The 17955-nt window shown below is 26.9% G+C and overlaps 1 long non-coding RNA gene across 1 annotated transcript; it reads right to left on the reverse strand.

Moving 5' to 3' along the window:
- Positions 1 to 751: 751 nt before the first annotated feature.
- Positions 752 to 17244, reverse strand: LOC136077605 (uncharacterized). The gene is made up of 2 exons (XR_010637113.1): positions 16950 to 17244; positions 752 to 1040 (listed from the first exon to the last, which is right to left on the reverse strand). It is a non-coding gene; the product is annotated as an uncharacterized LOC136077605 (long non-coding RNA).
- Between the last annotated feature and the right edge of the window lie 711 nt (positions 17245 to 17955).

Here is a 17955-nt window from a genome sequence, read left to right on the forward strand (position 1 = left end):
GCAGACCTTGTCCGATTCTTTTCGGATAAATATGATACCTAACTTCTATTGTATCTCAGGTCGGGTATAAACGTGTAACATATTCAAAGGCAAGAATTATATAAATATACTTATTTTTAAATCTGTACTGGACATCTGTCCAATTTCTATATTTAATTCTTTACTAATACTAACTCTTATATAATCCTATCTTCGCTATTTTCTGAGGCTTCCACGGCCACACGTGTTCCATTATAGTGATTACACTTTTTTGTGTAATTGCGAAATATAACCAAACCCTAACCCTAACCCTAACCCTAACCCTAACCCCTGACCCTAACCCTGACCCTAACCCTAACCCTAACCCTAATCCTGACCCTAACCCTAACCCTAACCCTAACCCTGTCTAACTTAGCGTAAGTCTATTACTTATCATATGTTTTAGTCTTTGTTTCCTTTTTTCCCTTAGGCTACAGGTCCAGCTTGCATATCGAATAAACAGACTTTGTCTTGTTATTTCGGATAAACTAACCCTAACCCTGACCCTAACCCTTAACCCTAACCCTAACCCAAACCCTAACCCTGACACTAACCCTGACCCTGACCTAACCCTAACTTTAACCCTAACCCTGACTCTAACCCTAACCCTAACCCTAACCCTAACCCTAACACTAACCCTAACCCTAACCCTAAACAAAAAAATGATTAATAGTTAACAAGTAGGTTGAAAACTGCGTTGTCGGCGGGGTTTAGTATAAAATAAACTAACATATACTATTGGACAATTACGTATCATTAGAATTAATTATAATTTTACAATATTTGTCATATTATGCAATAAACTGTTTAAGAAAAACGTTTTTTTTTTCTTATTAAGGTTATGGCTTTCGGTTTGAACAAAGGTTTTTAATCCTGCTCAAATTTTCTTGTTCCAAACATGGCTGTTTTTGTGGATCTTCACTAAGCTTCTCCTCAATTCTTTGTATTTGTGTTGGTGCATTACATGTTTTGCAATATTTCGTATAAACATCGTTTTCGTTTATACAACGAGGGGTTTTACACTAAAGAAAAAATTATGGTAGAATTTAATGTTATTTTAACAATTTAAAAAAAAATTTAAAAAATTGTTATTTTTTATTAATAATGTATGAAAACATCACATTATTAAAATAAGTATTTGATTGGGTCTTGACCGTACGTTTATAGATAGCACTATTGGGTGGTTATGAATTAGGAAAGTAAATTATAAATAATTATAAAAAAAGTTTGCACCCACCGTTAGAAGTTGCACTATGTTCTACATTTTTATTCCCTAAACATATTATTCTAGACTTTTAAAATGTTCTTCTAAGTTTCCATTGTTGGAAAACTAAATTTATGCCGTACATTTTTAGTTTGCCTAGTAACTAATTGGTAAAACTTATGAGCAGAACTTGAGCCTTTGCGGCGGAATTATAAATATACGGCGTAAATTTTGTTTTACACAATTGGAACTTCCAATTTAGAAGAAGTAATCAGGCTAGAAAGAAAAGATTTTGACAACACATTTGAAATAAGTTTATAAAATTGTTATAATAAAAGATTAGAAAGACAGAAATATAAATGTACGTTTAAAGTGCTTGTGAAATAATATGATGCATTTGCTTGGAATTACTAACTTACAAGTTTTGATCATACCTCTACACCTACTTAAAAAAATTAAATCATGAAAAAAATGTAACAAGGTCACAACAGTTAAATTTTCATTAAAATGCTGTTGAAGAGATGGATAGCAATACGAAACATTACGTTGCTAACAGTAGTGGTTCTGCGAATGCTATCTATCAATCTTATAAAAAATGTGTAAATTTTGAGGAATGATAAAAATAATAAAAACGGAACTTTATAGATCAATACCGGTGCTCATTTATCAAGTTCCGTTTAAGCTTACGTTCAAGTTAAATAAAATAAAGATTGTAGCCCAGCATCATTTAATAAAAAAGGTGTTAAAAAAATCAACAGAGATTTGACTAATATAGCAATAGTTGCTTTCTAAAAAATAATTAGTACTTATTATTTACTTCCTGATAATCAAAAGTATGTTTACAGTATTTGTTTACATATTTAATCAGGAAAAGTTTCGAAAAATGTATTTAAAATATTCTTCAGAAAAACTTATTTAACTCTTGTGGCTTACAAGAGCAAACCATGCATAGAAATGGATAGCATAAAAATGCTTACATATTTCTACAGTATTGCCTACAAATGATTTTTTTGTTTTGGTTTCAATAATTGTGCAATACTAAGTGCCAAAACGGTTGTATATCAACTTACAAATTTTGACAATAGATTGCATTCAATTATATACTATTTGGTTCATTTATTAAGAAAAGCAGTTACGATGTAAAATACAAATAGGTAATGGAGCAAGTATTAAAACGAAATTTTTATTTAGCCAACACTGAGAATGTATTATTGACCATAATAATTGATGAAACAAAGTAAGAATATGTCATCAAATAAAATCTCATCTGAATTGTCATAAAGTATGACAAGTGTCATTAAGCTTAATAAATATTTCCTTTAAATGAAATAATCATGCATTAATTACTTCCTTGTACTTTAAGTATTTGTTTCTTTGATTTAATTGCTTGTAAATTTTTTTTTTAAATTTATTTCGTCATTTTCATAATAAGTTATTTACAAAATATTTTGAGTTAAGATATGACCGGAGCAGGCAGAAGACAAAAATCTTATCATCAAGCCCCGTTGTATCGTTTGCACTATCATAAATCTATAATAAAATTTTACAATATCAGTAAATTAATAATTTTATATAAACATTTCATATTTTTTTACACATAAAAAAAAATACATCTACACACATAAATATATATATATATATATATATGTTTTGCTTTTTAGCAAACAAAAGAAAAGTTAAGAACTAAAAAATAAAAGTATTAAAAATAAAATACAATTTGAGATATGTCATATTCAACTAGCTGTTTTTTAAAATGATTTTGAAAATTTGAAGTGAAATAATAGTTTTACCTTCAATTGGAAGGTTTTTGGTACCTGATAGTTATGCAATGAATGCTGTGTTTGATATTTATGATTTATAATAACAAAATTAATAATGTTTGTAGATGTGTTAATGATTTGTTGGCCAAATTAAATTTAGGTTAAGTTTTGTAAAAGGGAGATTTTGATTTAGTAAAGTTGGATTTAGTTAATTGTCGCAATGCCAAGTCAGGCAAAGGTTTACGAAGAAAATAGAACGAGTGTTTGCTTGCTTTGCCTAAAATAAAGTTGAAGACAGGTTACCGTAGACAGGCTTTCTAATCAAATCGCCAACTGTGCAAAACAAAGGTCAATACCAGTTATTCTTGTAATACTTATCAATACCAGTTTTGTGGAGGAAACAAAAGGGTAAAGAAACCATTCTCCTTTCTTTCTCTAATTTCAAGTCATGAAACAAGAGACGCAATTTGTTATTGTTATTCAAAGCTGCAAGAAGAACATCTTCTTGAAGAGCAAATTGCCATTAAGAACGAACTACAAATGTACGTCCATCACATGCCTCTACCTTTTAGGAAAAGGTTTGCCCAATTGAAGCTTTCAAATAAAGTTCAGGGAAAACCTTCTATCTTCAGCAGTAATAGTTGCTCTATTAGCCAAACAATTTGCATCTCGAGTTTTTTCCAATAAAGAATTATCCCCTAAAAGTACTATTTGGGTTGCTAAAGCATCTGGCGTGCCCCCACTTACAAATACCCCAGATAAATATTTATAAGTAAATAGTTTTTACACAGATAATTAGAAAAAATCTTTAAAGAAAGAGACAAATTAGAATTTGGGAAGTATATTTTTGAAAATTTCTAATCACTTGCAACAACCTCTGTCAACAAAATTTGGTATAAAAATTATGTACGTTTTGCTTTCAGATCGAAGTAGTATCTAGCCACTATTTGGCGCTCCGAAATTGACCACTCTAGCTTCTGTAATTATACAATTTAATACGGGACTATCAAACAGCGGATTAAAGAAATTGCTCACAACTGTAAACCAAACATCAGACAGCAAGATGGTGGAGTCAAAATTTTATTAGAATTTTTTAAGAGCAAATAAACACTTGAGTGATTTCGTCTTCTGCAGTGACATAAAAAGCATCAACAAAATAAAAGATTCCTGTACAGTATGGTTGCTCACTGCAATAACTTATCAAGTGTTGTAAGTCATATTATTCGATCTCGCAAAATTTCTGGTTGATGTTGTGTTTAGCTAGGAAACAATAATGGTAAAAGATTTCTTAAGTTTTGTCTAAGCATTGCTGATACTGAGTTACGAGTTGATACCAGCTTACCGCCTCAAAAACCATGTCTCACTCAAAAGACTGGCAAAGAAACTCAACTTGATTGAGTACGAAAAGATTGTTATGCTGCATAATTGATATGAACAGTTAAAATCAAGTCAAAGCTTTAGGTTTACATTACTTACTAATTATGAGTTTCAATATAGCATGTAAAAATGTTGAAATGTTTTGACTAAACAAACAGATCAAACTATTTCGAATTATTTTCTTGTGGAGAAAATCAAAGATTGTATTACAATTTAATCAGATGTTATTTGATTGTAATATAATATAAAACATAGGGTTTATATAGTTGTCCATTTACTTCATTTTGAAAGTCAATGTATTTAAGACGGTTTTAATAAGTGGAAACATTATAAAATATATTTTTTGCAGAGACAATACAAAGATTTCAAAAATTAAATCATAGCGTACCTTGATAGGTACACTATCACCCCATATAAGTGGCGTTCATTGTTCGGCTTTGTTAATATTATCAGGACCCATGCAAACCGTGATCACATAAAAAGTTTTACTTATTTTTATTCTTATTAGTATTTATGTTAAATTTAGCTTATCACTCAATAATAATAAAATAGTTTATCATTGTTACAAGTTTACATAGGATTTTTGATTATAAAATCTTAATATACAAAGTCAATTTTAAATATAAACATCAAATCTAGAATTGATAAAAAACATTTTTTTTAAAGTATAATCACATTTACTTGAGAAAGTCTGGATTTCAATCTTTTTTTTATTAAGTTTACCATTACCTTATTATCATAATCCATTCAGGATTACAAGTTTAAAAATTCTGAATTTTACTTGTTCATGTAAAATTTTTGATTAATTGAGTATTAATTTCTCTGTTATTAAATCAAGACAAATAAACTAAAACAGTCCTTCTTGAAAACGATTATTAAATTTTAAATATTGTATAAACTTTATTGTTTCTTTCGATAAAAAGGTGGAAAGCGTTTGCAAAACGAAAAATAACCAGTAAAACTATTGGTGCCAAGTTTCTCAATCGGTGATGTTGTCAAAACCAATTTTCAAAAACAGTCATTTAAAAATAAGTTTTTAAAGCCGATATTTTATTAACTTAAATATAAGTTAAAGTGATAATAAAAGTATTTCTAATTTCCATTGTTATAGCAATTTATGTTACATTAAAACATCTTATAATTACAAATTTATTTTATGTTGTTATAACGTAAAATAGGACTTTTGATATACTGTCAGGGTTAACCTAACCCTAACCCTAACCCTGAATATACTGAATCTAAATTTAAAAAATAACAATAAATGTAAAACTAATAAAAAAAAAACTAAAAAAATATTATCGCATACTGTAGAGAAAGTTTGGATTCCAATATTTTCTTTGTTAAATTTAATATTACCTTATTATCTTAATCCATTAAGATTTATTAAGTTTATAATCTCTGAGGATTCTTTGTTCATGTAAAAGTTTTGAGAATCTAAGTATTAACTTATTTTTTGATAAACCGACACACTTTAAGCTAAACAGGGCCAACTGAACATGTATTAAATTTAAATACTATATAAACTTTATTGTTTCTTTTTATAAAACTGCGTAAAGCCTTTGCAAAGTAAAAAAATAAACAGTAAAACTACTGGTACAAGTTTCTCAAGCAGTAATGTTGCCAAAATCAAGTTTATTAACTGTCCTTTATAAAATAAGTTTTTAAAGACTAGATTTTAGTAAATTAAACATAGGTTTTAAAGATAATAAAAGTTTTACTCATTTCTATTATTATAAGAATTTATGCTAAGTTCATACATTATCTGATAATAACAAAATTACTTTATGTTGTTAAAACGTAACATAAGGCTTTTGATTTTATCATGCTAATATACTGAGTCTAAATTAAAAAAAAACAGTAAATGTAAAACTAATAAAAAAAAAACTAAAAATATATTATCGCATATAGTGGAGTAAAAATAGAATCACATGTTTTTTTTGTTAAATTTAACATTACCTTTTTATCTTTATTCATTTCGATTTATTTAGTTTATAAATGCTGAGGAATCTTTGTTTATGTACAAAATAAGTACTCTAAGAATTAAACTATTACTTGATGAATCTACACACTTTAGGCGAATGCGCGCTTACTGGGAACGGGTATTAAATTTTAAATACTGTAGAAACTTTATTGTTTCTTTTTATATAACGGCGTAAAGCCTTTGTAAAGCAAAAAATACCCGTTAAAATTATTGGCGCCAAGATTCTTAATCAGTGATGTTGTCAAACTCAATTTTGTAAGTCATCCTTTAAAAACTATGTTTTTAAAGCCAAGATTTTAGTAAATTAAACATAAGTTTTTTTTCCGCATAAATAATATATTATATAATTATTAGATAATTATAATATATTTATATAATATAATTATTATATATTATTATATAATATAATTATTATATATTATCATATAGTATAATTATTATATATTATTATATAATGATTATATAACTTTATTGTATAATATAATTATTATATATTATTATATAATAATTATTATATAAATAACAATCATAAAATCTTTCTTCCGCATTTACTTTTTTTATTGATCGAACAGACGTGTTTTTATTGATCGAAGAATTTTTTTTTTATAATACAACTTTAAAAGTAAAAATACAAGTTGCTATTAATTATTAAATATGGCAGTAACCATTAGTGAAATTCAAACAATCTTCAAGAAAATGTTTGCGGAGTACAAAAAAGGTATAGTATTACTAATGAAACAACAAGAAGAATATATTCTTAAACTCATCAGTGCGAACGCAAAAATAATGAGCGACCGACAACAAAAAGCTAAAATAAACATTAATGACGGCATGGAAAATATTGAACGATTGAAAAAGGATGTATTTGATATAAAGTAAAGTTTAAATTTTCATCAGGAACTCATCGAAAAAAAGATCAAAATTAATATTGAAAAAAAAATTAAAAAGTCTATTTAAAAAAAAGATTTTGTAAAACCGAAGTACATAAAAAAATGAGTTTATTGACTAATTTAAAAAAAAACTTAGGGAAATTGAGGATCGCTCACAAAGAAACAACCTTAGGATTGATGGCATCAAAGAAAATGAAAATGAAACATGGTCTGAAAGTGAAATAAAAGTGATTAAACTTTTTAAGGAGACTCTAGGGGTTAGAAATGTTAGAGTTGAACGAGCGCATCGTAGTGAACGCCGAGATGCAAAAACACCACGCAAAATTTTTATTAAGCTGTTAGACTACAAAGATTAGGTAGAAATTTTTAAAAATTCTTTTAAATTAAAAGGTGAAAATATCTACATAAACGAAGATTTTTGCTTCGAACTTAATAAAAAAAGATCTTCGAGAAAAGATGAAAGTTGAGCGGCAGCTGGGAAAATTTGCATAGATATCATATGATATCATATGATAAGCTGATTGTACGCGAGTGGGTGTCTAAAAAAACGAAAGAAATCCCGAATCCGTGCCAGTGAGAGTTAGGGTTTATTACTTTTCTTTTAACTACTCGTAACTATTTTATAAACTATTTTGCGTTTATTTATATATGTGTTACTTTAAAATGGAGGAAAACTTTATAATTAAATTTCTAGATGAAAATGTCGCACTCAGTGACGTCGATGACTCTAATGACTTTAATCAAAAAATATTTGAAAGCCAATACTATACAGTTATTGAATCTTCTCAATATCTTCAAAAAAATAAAAATAGTTTTTCAATTTTAAACATTAATATTCGAAGTTTAAATAAAAATTTCGAAAATCTTAGGTTTTTGTTGGATGAATTAAAACACAATTTTTAAATTATTTGTATAACGGAAACTTGATGTAAGCGTAGTGAAAAAATCCCCAATATGAACTAATTAATTACTCATCAGTTCATCAACCACGTGGTTTTGGTGTTGGTGGGGGTGTATGTATTTTTGTTCACAACTCAATTAGTTATAATTTATGTCACGATCTCTGTGTAAATAAAAAAGATTGTGAGTCATTATGCATTGAATTAATAAATAAAACCGCAAAAAAAAATATTTATAAATGCCACATATAGGTCTCCATCTACTAGCTTAAAAAAATTTAAAACTCATGTTAAACCATTCCTAACAAATATAAATAAAACCCGAAGTGATGCCTACTTAGTTGGGGATTTTAACATAGACCTAATAAACCATGCTTCCAATAATAATGTTAACAATTTTATAAATACTCTTCTTCAAAATAATTTAATTCCGTCAATAAACAAGGCAACGAGAGTGACTAACAACTCTTCTACACTTCTTGATAATATAATAACTAATAACCATCTTAATAACCGTCTTTACACAGGCATAATCAAAACTGGCTTATCGGATCATTTCCCAACATTCCTAGATACTGACAATATGTTATTTAACAGTATCCCTTTTCAATCCATTATATTTAGGCGACAGATTAATGAAAACTCGGTAAAAAAATTCAAAATCTTTTAAAAGACAACGTTGGTTGGAATTTGGTATTGCAGTCACATGACGTTACCAACGCATATAATCTATTTTTAAATCAATTCTGCAAGCAATCTGATCAAGCATTTCCTGAAAAAAAATTATTGTAAAAACCAAAACTGTTTTAACTCCATGGATGTCTGACGGGTTACTAAAATCTTCAAAAAAAAACAAAAGTTATATGATAATTACTTGAAAAAAAACTTATAAAAACGAAATAACATATAAAAATTATAAAAATATATTTGTAAAAACAAAAAGTAACTCAAAAGAGCTTTATCATGCAAAGCTTTTAAGTAAAGCTACCGGAAACACTAAAAAAAGCATGGAGTGTAATTAAAGAAATAATAGGAAAAAATAATTATGCGAGAAACATTCTGCCAAAAAAATAACAATTGATAAAAACACAATTTAGATAAATTAATTATTGCTGAAAAAACTAAACGGCTTCTTTGCTAATACCGGTCCGAATTTGACATTAAAAATTTCTATGAATTCAACACCATTTGAATCTTATTTAAAAAATTACGATAAAGTTATGGATCAACCTAATTTAAAATTAATTGAATTGCAAACCATCTTTTTTTTACCTTAAATCTAACAAAAGTGCTGGATTTGATAAAAATTAACGTTGATGTTGTAAAATCAGTATATAATATAATAGAACCCTCGTTATTTCACATATTTAATCTTTCACTTAAAACAGGTATCGTCCCTGAAAAGATAAAAATTGCACTAATCATGCTGATATTTAAGTCCGGAGATGACTCAATATCTCTAATTATAGGCCAATATCTATTTTACTTTGTTTTTCAAAATTACTTGAGAGAATGTACAATAGACTTTTTAATCACTTATCAGAAAACGACATGCTGTATTCAAAACAATTAGTTTTCAAAAAAAAATTTAACGGAGCCTGCAGTGATTAAACTAGTAAATCAAATATCAAGTGGATTCAGTAGTAACTACTTTACCTTAGGAGTTTTCATGGATCTGTCAAAAGCTTTCGATACCGTTAATCATAATATACTAATAAAAAAAACTTGAACACTATGGTGTAAAAAATAACAATATACTTTGGTTCAAAAGTTATTTGACCGATAGAAATCAATTTATAGTTTATGAACAAAAACAAATATTTCCGACTGCCGAACCTTGTTGGGTTCCCAGGGCTCTATTTTAGGACCACTGTTGTTCCTAGTGTATATTAATGATTTAAATTTAGCAACAGATTTATTAAATTGTATTCTTTTTGCAAATGACTCCAATCCTTTTTATTCCCACAGTGATATTAATTCACTATTTGAAACAACAAACGAACAATTATTGAAATTTAATGAGTGGTTCAAAAGTGATAAACTTTCTAAATGCAGATAAAACCAAATTTATTTTGTTCCACAAAGTTAATAAATCAAAAATTATTCCCATCAAATTGCCTAATCTAATAATCAATAACACTAACATGAAAAGAGAAAACTCAGTAAACTTTCTAGGCGTAATCTTAGATGAACATTTATGTTGGAGTTTACATATAAAAAGTATTGAAAATAAAATATCAAAAAATCTGGCAATGATATATAGGACTAAACCCTTTTTAAGCAGTAGTTCTTTGAAAAGTTTATATTTCTCTTTTATTCATTGTTATTTAATTTATTGCAATATTGCATGGGCAAGTACAAACCATACAAAATTAAAAAAATTGTACTGTAAACTTTTTGTTTTCTTAAAAAACACGCGTGCAGAATAATTTTTGGAGCTAATAGAACTCTACCTTGTGAGCCTCTTCTGCGTATACTTGGAGCACTAAAACCAACCTACACCAAGTTTTAATGTTCATGTATAAAACAAATATAGGATTATCTCCTAAAATATTTCAATCCTGTTTTGACAAAATAGTTCATAAATATCCAACAAAATTTTCAAGTAACAACTTTGTTGTCCCAAAATATTATTCAAAACTAACTTCATATTCAGTTCTTTATCGTGGACCCTACTTGTGAAAAATGTTTCCCAAAATTGCGAATACACATAAAACTAGTATAGAGCAGTTTAAAAATGAATCAAAACAGGCATTCTTACTTATGGATTTTAATATATCCGATTTTAAATATTTTTTTTAATTAAAACTTAAATACAAAAAATGCAAAAATATGTCACTGAGTGTATTAACAATTTTTTTTATTATTATCTTAATTATGGTATTATCTCTATGATGTTTGCTAATTTATTTACGTTATTTCTATGAAGTAAACTAATTTATTTATGTTTTTTCTATGGTGTATATTAATTTATTTACTTTTTATTTTTAAATCTTACCTTAAATTTTTAAGTTTTAAGCAAATGATAATATCTTATTTATTTATTCTTATTCACTTGATCTTAATCTTTCCTTAAATTTTTATTCTTTAAATTTTTCTTTAAAAGACAAGGAATTGTTATCCATTTTACTTTTTTATTTTTATTTTTTAATAAATAGTTTGTTAACTAAAGATAATTAAATAATACGGTTTTTGTAAATACGTGAGAATAGGGCACGGCGATAAGGCTAAATTAGTCTTCTTCTTGCCCCGCCAATATTTATTTTTTTATGTGCTTCGAAACTGTATATATTATTTAACGGCAAAAAAAAAAATGTTTAGTGATAATAAAATTTTACTTATTTCTATTATTATAAGAATCAGTCACATTTAAACATTTTCTTATAATAACAAAATGATTTTATACTATTAAAACGTAGCATAAGACATTTGATTATAACATGTTAATATACTGAGTCTTAATTTAAAAAATAACAATAAATGTAAAGCTAATAAAAATATACTAAAAAAATTTTATGGCATACAATAGAGAAAGTTTTGGATTCCAACATTTCTTTGTTAAATTTAACATTACCTTATTATCTTTATCCATTTAGATTTATTAGGTTTATAATTTTTACTTTCATAGTCTACTGGGAACGGGTATTAAATTTCAAATACTGTATATGCTTTATTATTTCACTTTATACTACATCGTAAAGCGTTTGTCAAGCAAAAATTACCCGGTAAATCTATTGGTGCCATATTTCTCAACTAATGATGTTGTCAAAATTAATTCTTTTAAGCTGTCCTTTAAAAATTAGGTTTTTAAAGCCTAGATTTTAGTAAACTAAACAAAAGCTTCAGTGATAATAAAAGTTTTACTTATTTCTTTCATCATAAGAAATTATGTTACATTTAAACATTATCTTATAATAACATAATTATTTGATGTTGTTATAACGTGGCATAAGAGTTTTGATTAAATAATGTTAATATACTGAGTCTAAATTAAAAAATTAGCAATAAATGTAAAACTAATCAAAATACACTAAAAAAAATTATTGCATATAGTAGTGAAAGTTTAGATTCAAATATTTTCTTAGTTAATTTTAACATTACCTTATTATCTTTCTCCATTTAGATTTATTAGGTTTATAATTTCTTAGGAATCTTTGTTTATGTAAAATTTTTGAGACTCTAAGTATAAAGCTATTTGTTGATAAATATTCACACTTTAGACAAAACGTAGGCGGGGCGTAGTAATAAGGCAAATATTGTCTCCTTTTAGCCCCGGTCATGTAAATTTTATTTATATAAAACGGTATTCTTTTTCTTTAATGAAAAAAGAAAATAATAAAAAAATAAAAAAAAGTATAAAAGAAACAGGGCCTACTGGGAACGGGCATTAAACTTTAAATACTGTTTAAACTTTATTGTTTCTTTTTATAAAACGGCGTAAAGCGTTTGCAAAGTAAAAAATAACCAGTAAAACTAATGGTGATAAGTTTCTCAATCAGCGATGTTGTTAAAATCAATTTTTTTAAGCTGTTCTTTAAAAATTAAGTTTTTAAAGCCTAAATTTTAGAAAATTAAACATAAGTTTTAGTAATAATAAAAGTTATATGTGTTTCTATTATTATAAGAATTTATGTTACATTCAAACATTATCATATAAGAACAAAATGACAGTTATGTTTGCTGATGACAAAAGTTTTGTTTATCTTATGGCGACATAACGACATTATTTATTTGACTGCCTTAATTATTTTATACACATTGCAAAATTGTTTTATATACGTAACGATTGTACGCGGTTCTAGATGACAAGATCATCTGATCTTTGCAAGTCCCCGCATTCTTATGTTATATGCAGCACAATTTGTAATTTTTTATATATATGCATTTTTTTTTCACTTATTTTACTGCGATAGTTACTGTGAAGAAATTAAAGAAAAAGTGAAGAAATAAAAAAAACAAAAACAAACTATTTTATGCTGTTATAACGTAACATAGGACTTTTAAGTCTAAATTTAAAAATAAACAATAAATGTAAAACTAATAAAAAAAACACTAAAAAAATAGGCGCTAATTTACATCTCTACCCCCTATTTTTATTTTTGATTATGGTAGAGAATTTTATCCTGATTAAGAATCGTATAAAAACATTGACCTGAAAACCAAAGGAATGTTCTCTAATTTGATGTTAAAGTGTCAAAAAAATATACGAAAAACGCTAATGTTCATCATCTTTTTTTATAACAATTTAAAATTTCACTATTTAGTTACGCCACCTGGTTTCTGTTGTTTGAAAGTAATTAAAATACTCATGAAAATTCCGAAAGTATTCATAAAAATTCCGATGCAAAAAATTTGCAAAAATTAAAATTTAGTTATAAAAGATTCTATAAGAAATGTTTCTGTATTTCTGTTTTAAAATTAAAATGGCGAACGTTAGACGACCGACTATTATCGAGTTTGATAGCCTTAATTTACCGGAAATTGGTCGCAGGTTTAAAAATAATGATAACGAGTGCATCCGGTGGTGCAGGGAGTTTGGTTTACTTGCTATAAATATGATCTGTCCTCGATGCAACATCCAGTGCAACGAACAAAATAGTCATAATGTTGATGGAAAGATTTGGAGATGCATGCAAAAACAATGCAAAAAGAAAATAAATATTCGTGTTGGAAGTTTTTTTAAAAGATCTCAACTGAAACTTTGGCAAATAATAAGTATTACTTATATTTGGACTCGTGGCGCCGGAAAAAGTTGTGGCCTTTCAGTAGAAGATATACAAAAGGATTTAGAAATTGGTAGCAACAAAACTGTAGTTGATTGGAATCAATTTTGTAGAGACATTGTCGTTACTTATTTCCTTAACAACCGTGTGCAATTAGGAGGACCAGGTTCAATAGTGGAAATAGATGAATCACTTTTTTTAAGAAGGAAATACAACCGAGGTAAAATTAAAGGTCAATGGATTTTTGGTGCGTACGATATAGCAACTAAAGAAGAATTACTCATTCCTGTAGCGCACCGCGATGCAACAACCATATTACCCATCATTATACAATGGATTCGTCCTGGAACTGAAATATGGAGTGATTTGTGGGCAGCATACCAAGGTTTAGCAGCGCAAGGTTTTCAACATGGCACAGTAAACCATACTTTACATTTTGTTGATCCTGAAACAAATGTTACAACAAACAGGGTTGAGGCAATGTGGCAAAGAAGCAAAGCCAAATTTAAAGCTATGTTTGGACCCACAAATAGAGAAATGATTCCCAATTATTTGTCAGAACTCATGTGGGCGCAACGTTTTAAAGAACATTCTTATTTTCATTTTTGGAACCAAGTTGTGAATGAATATCACGTTTGATTATTATTTTTGTATATAGTAACATTTGTCTATCTAAAATATTAATATATTTAAAAAAATATGTATATAATCTGAAAATAAAAAATAAAACTTATTGAAATTCGAAGTTTTTTCAAGAAAAAAAATACTAAAATAAAAAGAAAATACACAACAAATTTATCCATAGAATGTTTTAGCGGAATAAAAACCGGGCTATCAAGTTTTTTTAATGATTAAGTTCATAATGTTTACCGCCTTAATTATAACTTAGTCATGTTTCAAAAAAGATGACAAATATTAGCGTTTTTGGTATATTTTTTTGAAACGTCAACATCAAATTAGAGAACTTTCCTTTGGTTTTCAGGTCTATGTTTTTATTCGATTCTTAATCAGGATAAAATTCTCTATCATAATCAAAAAAAAAAAAAAATAGAGGGGTAGAGATGTTAATTAGGGCCAAAAAATATTATCGCATACACAAGAGAAAGGTTGGATTCCAATATTTTTTTATCGCATACAGTAGAGAAAGTTTTGATTCTAATACTTTTTTTGTTAAATTTAACATTACCATAAAATCTTCTTCCATTTAGATTTATTACGTTTAAAAATGCCGAAGGATTCTTTGTTCGTGTCAAAGTTTTGAGACTCTTTGTTCGTGTCAAAGTTTTGAGATTCTTTGTTCGTGTTAAAGTTTTGAGAGTAATAACTTATTTGTTGATAAATCTACACAATTTAAGCAAAACAGAGCCTACTGGGAACGGGTATTAAATTTCAAATTTTGTATAAACTTTGCTGTTTTTTTTATAAACGGCGTAATGTGTTTGCAAAGCCAAATATAACCGGTAAAGCTATTGGCGCCAAGTTTCTTAATCAGTGATCATTTCAAAATCAATTTTTTCAAACTGTTCTTAAAAAATAAGTTTTTAAAGCCTTGATTTAGTAAATTGAATATTAGTTTTAGTGATAATAAAAGTTTTACTTGTTTATATTATTATAACAATTTTGTGAAACGTTCAAACATTATTTTAAATAACAAAACAAATTTATGTTGTTATAACGTAACATAAATCTTTTGATTATAACATGTTTATATACTGAGTCTATATTTAAAAACAAACAATAAATGAAAAACTAATTATAAAAAGCTAAAAAACTATTATCGCGTACAGTAAAGAAAGTTTGGATTCCAATTATATTTTTGTTAAATTTAACATTAATTTGTTATTTTTTCTCAATTTAGATTTATTTTACTTTATAAATATTGAGAATTTTTTATTTAAGAAAACTTTTAAGACTCTAAGTATTAATTTATTTGTTGAAAATCCTACACACTTTAGGCGAAAGTGAGCTTTCTGGAAGCGGGTATGAAATTTAAATACTGTATAAACTTTATTGTTTCTTTTTATAGAACGACGTAAAGCGATACCCTGAAAGCGAAAGATAACCAGTAAAACTATTGGTGCAAAGTTTTCAATCAGTGATGTGGACTATAACATGGTAATATACTGAGTCTAAATTAAAAAATAAACAATAAATGTAAATCTAAAAAAAGAAACTAAAAAAATATTATCGCATTCGGTAAAGAAAGTATAAATTCCAATATTTTTTTGTCAAATTTAACATTATCGTGTTATCTTTATCGATAGAGACTTATTTAGTTTATAAATTCTGACGATTCTTTGTTATGTAAAAGTTTTAGGACTCTAAGTATTAACTTATTTTTGATAAATCTACGCACCTTAAGCGAAATACGGCACTCTGGGAGCGGGTATTAAATTTCAAATACAGTATAAACTTTATTGTTTCTTTTTAAAAAACGGCGTAAATAGTTTGCAAAGCAAAAAATAACTGTTAAAACTATTGGCGCCTAGATTGTCAATTAGTCCAAATCATCCATTTAGATTTATTAAGTTTAAAAATTCCGAAGCATTCTTTGTTCGTGTCAAAGTTTTGAGACTCTAAGTAATAACTTATTTGTTGATAAATCTACACACTTTAAGCAAAACAGAGTCTACTGGGAACGGGTATTAAATTTCAAATACTGTATAAACTTTGCTGTTTCTATTTATAAAACGGTGAAATCGTTTGCAAAGCAAAAAATAACCGTTAAAACTATTGGCGCCAAGATTGTCAATTAGTGATGTTGTCAAAATAAATTTTTTAAGCTGCCCTTTAAAAATAAGTTTTTAAAGCCTACATTTTAGTAAATTAAACATGACTTTTAGTGATAATAAAAGTTTTACTTATTCTATTATTATAAGAATTTATGTTACATTTAAACATTTTTTTATAATAACAAAATAATTTTATGTTGCTATAATGTAGCATAAGACTTTTGATTATAACATGTTAATATACTGAGTTAAAATTTAAAAAATAACAATATATGTAAATCTAATAAAAAAATATTAAAAAAATATTATCGCATACAGTAGAGAAAGTTTTGATTCTAATACTTTTTTTTTAAATTTAACATTACCATAAAATCTACTTCCATTTAGATTTATTAAGTTTAAAAACGCCGAAGGATTCTTTGTTCGTGTCAAAGTTTTGAGACTCTTTGTTCGTGTCAAAGTTTTGAGATTCTTTGTTCGTGTCAAAGTTTTGAGAGTAATAACTTATTTGTTGATAAATCTACACACTTTAAGCAAAACAGAGCCTACTGGGAACGGGTATTAAATTTCAAATACTGTACAAACTTTGCTGTTTCTTTTTATAAAACGGCGTAATGTCTTTACAAAGCCAAATATAACCGGTAAAGCTATTGGCGCCAAGTTGCTTAGTCAGTGATATTGTCATAATCAACTTTTTTAACCTGTTCTTTAAAAATTAAGTTTTTAACACCAAGATCTTAGTAAATTAAATATTAGTTTTGGCGGTAATAACAGTTTTTCATATTTCTATTATTATAAGAATTTATGCTACATATAAGCATTATCTTATAAGAACAAAATTATTTTATGTTGTTAAAACGTAAAATAAGACTTCTTATAAAAAATGTTGATATACTGAGTCTAAATTTAAAAAGAAACTATAAATGTTAAACTAATAAAAAAATAACTACAAAATATTATCGCAAACAGTAGAAATAGTTTGAATTCCAATACTTTTTTTTTGTTAAATTTATCATAACCTTATTATCTTCTTCCATTTAGATTTATTAAGTTTAAAAATTCTGACGATTCTTTGTTCATGTAAAAGTTTTAAGACTCTAACTATTTACTTATTTTTAATAAATGTACACACCTTAAGCGAAATAGGGCTCTCTGGGAACGGGTACTAAATTTTAAATACTGTATAAATTTTATTGTATTTTTTATAAAACCGCGTAAACCGTTTGCAATGCAAAAAATAACCGTTAAAACTATTGGTGTCAAATTTGTCAATCAGTGATGTTGTCAAAATCAATTTTTTTAAAGTGCCCTTTAAAAATTAAGTTTTTATAGCCTAGATTTTAGCAAATGAACATAAGTTTTAGTGTTAAT

This window comes from Hydra vulgaris, chromosome 03 (assembly GCF_038396675.1).
Source record: "Hydra vulgaris chromosome 03, alternate assembly HydraT2T_AEP".
NCBI lineage: Eukaryota > Metazoa > Cnidaria > Hydrozoa > Anthoathecata > Hydridae > Hydra > Hydra vulgaris.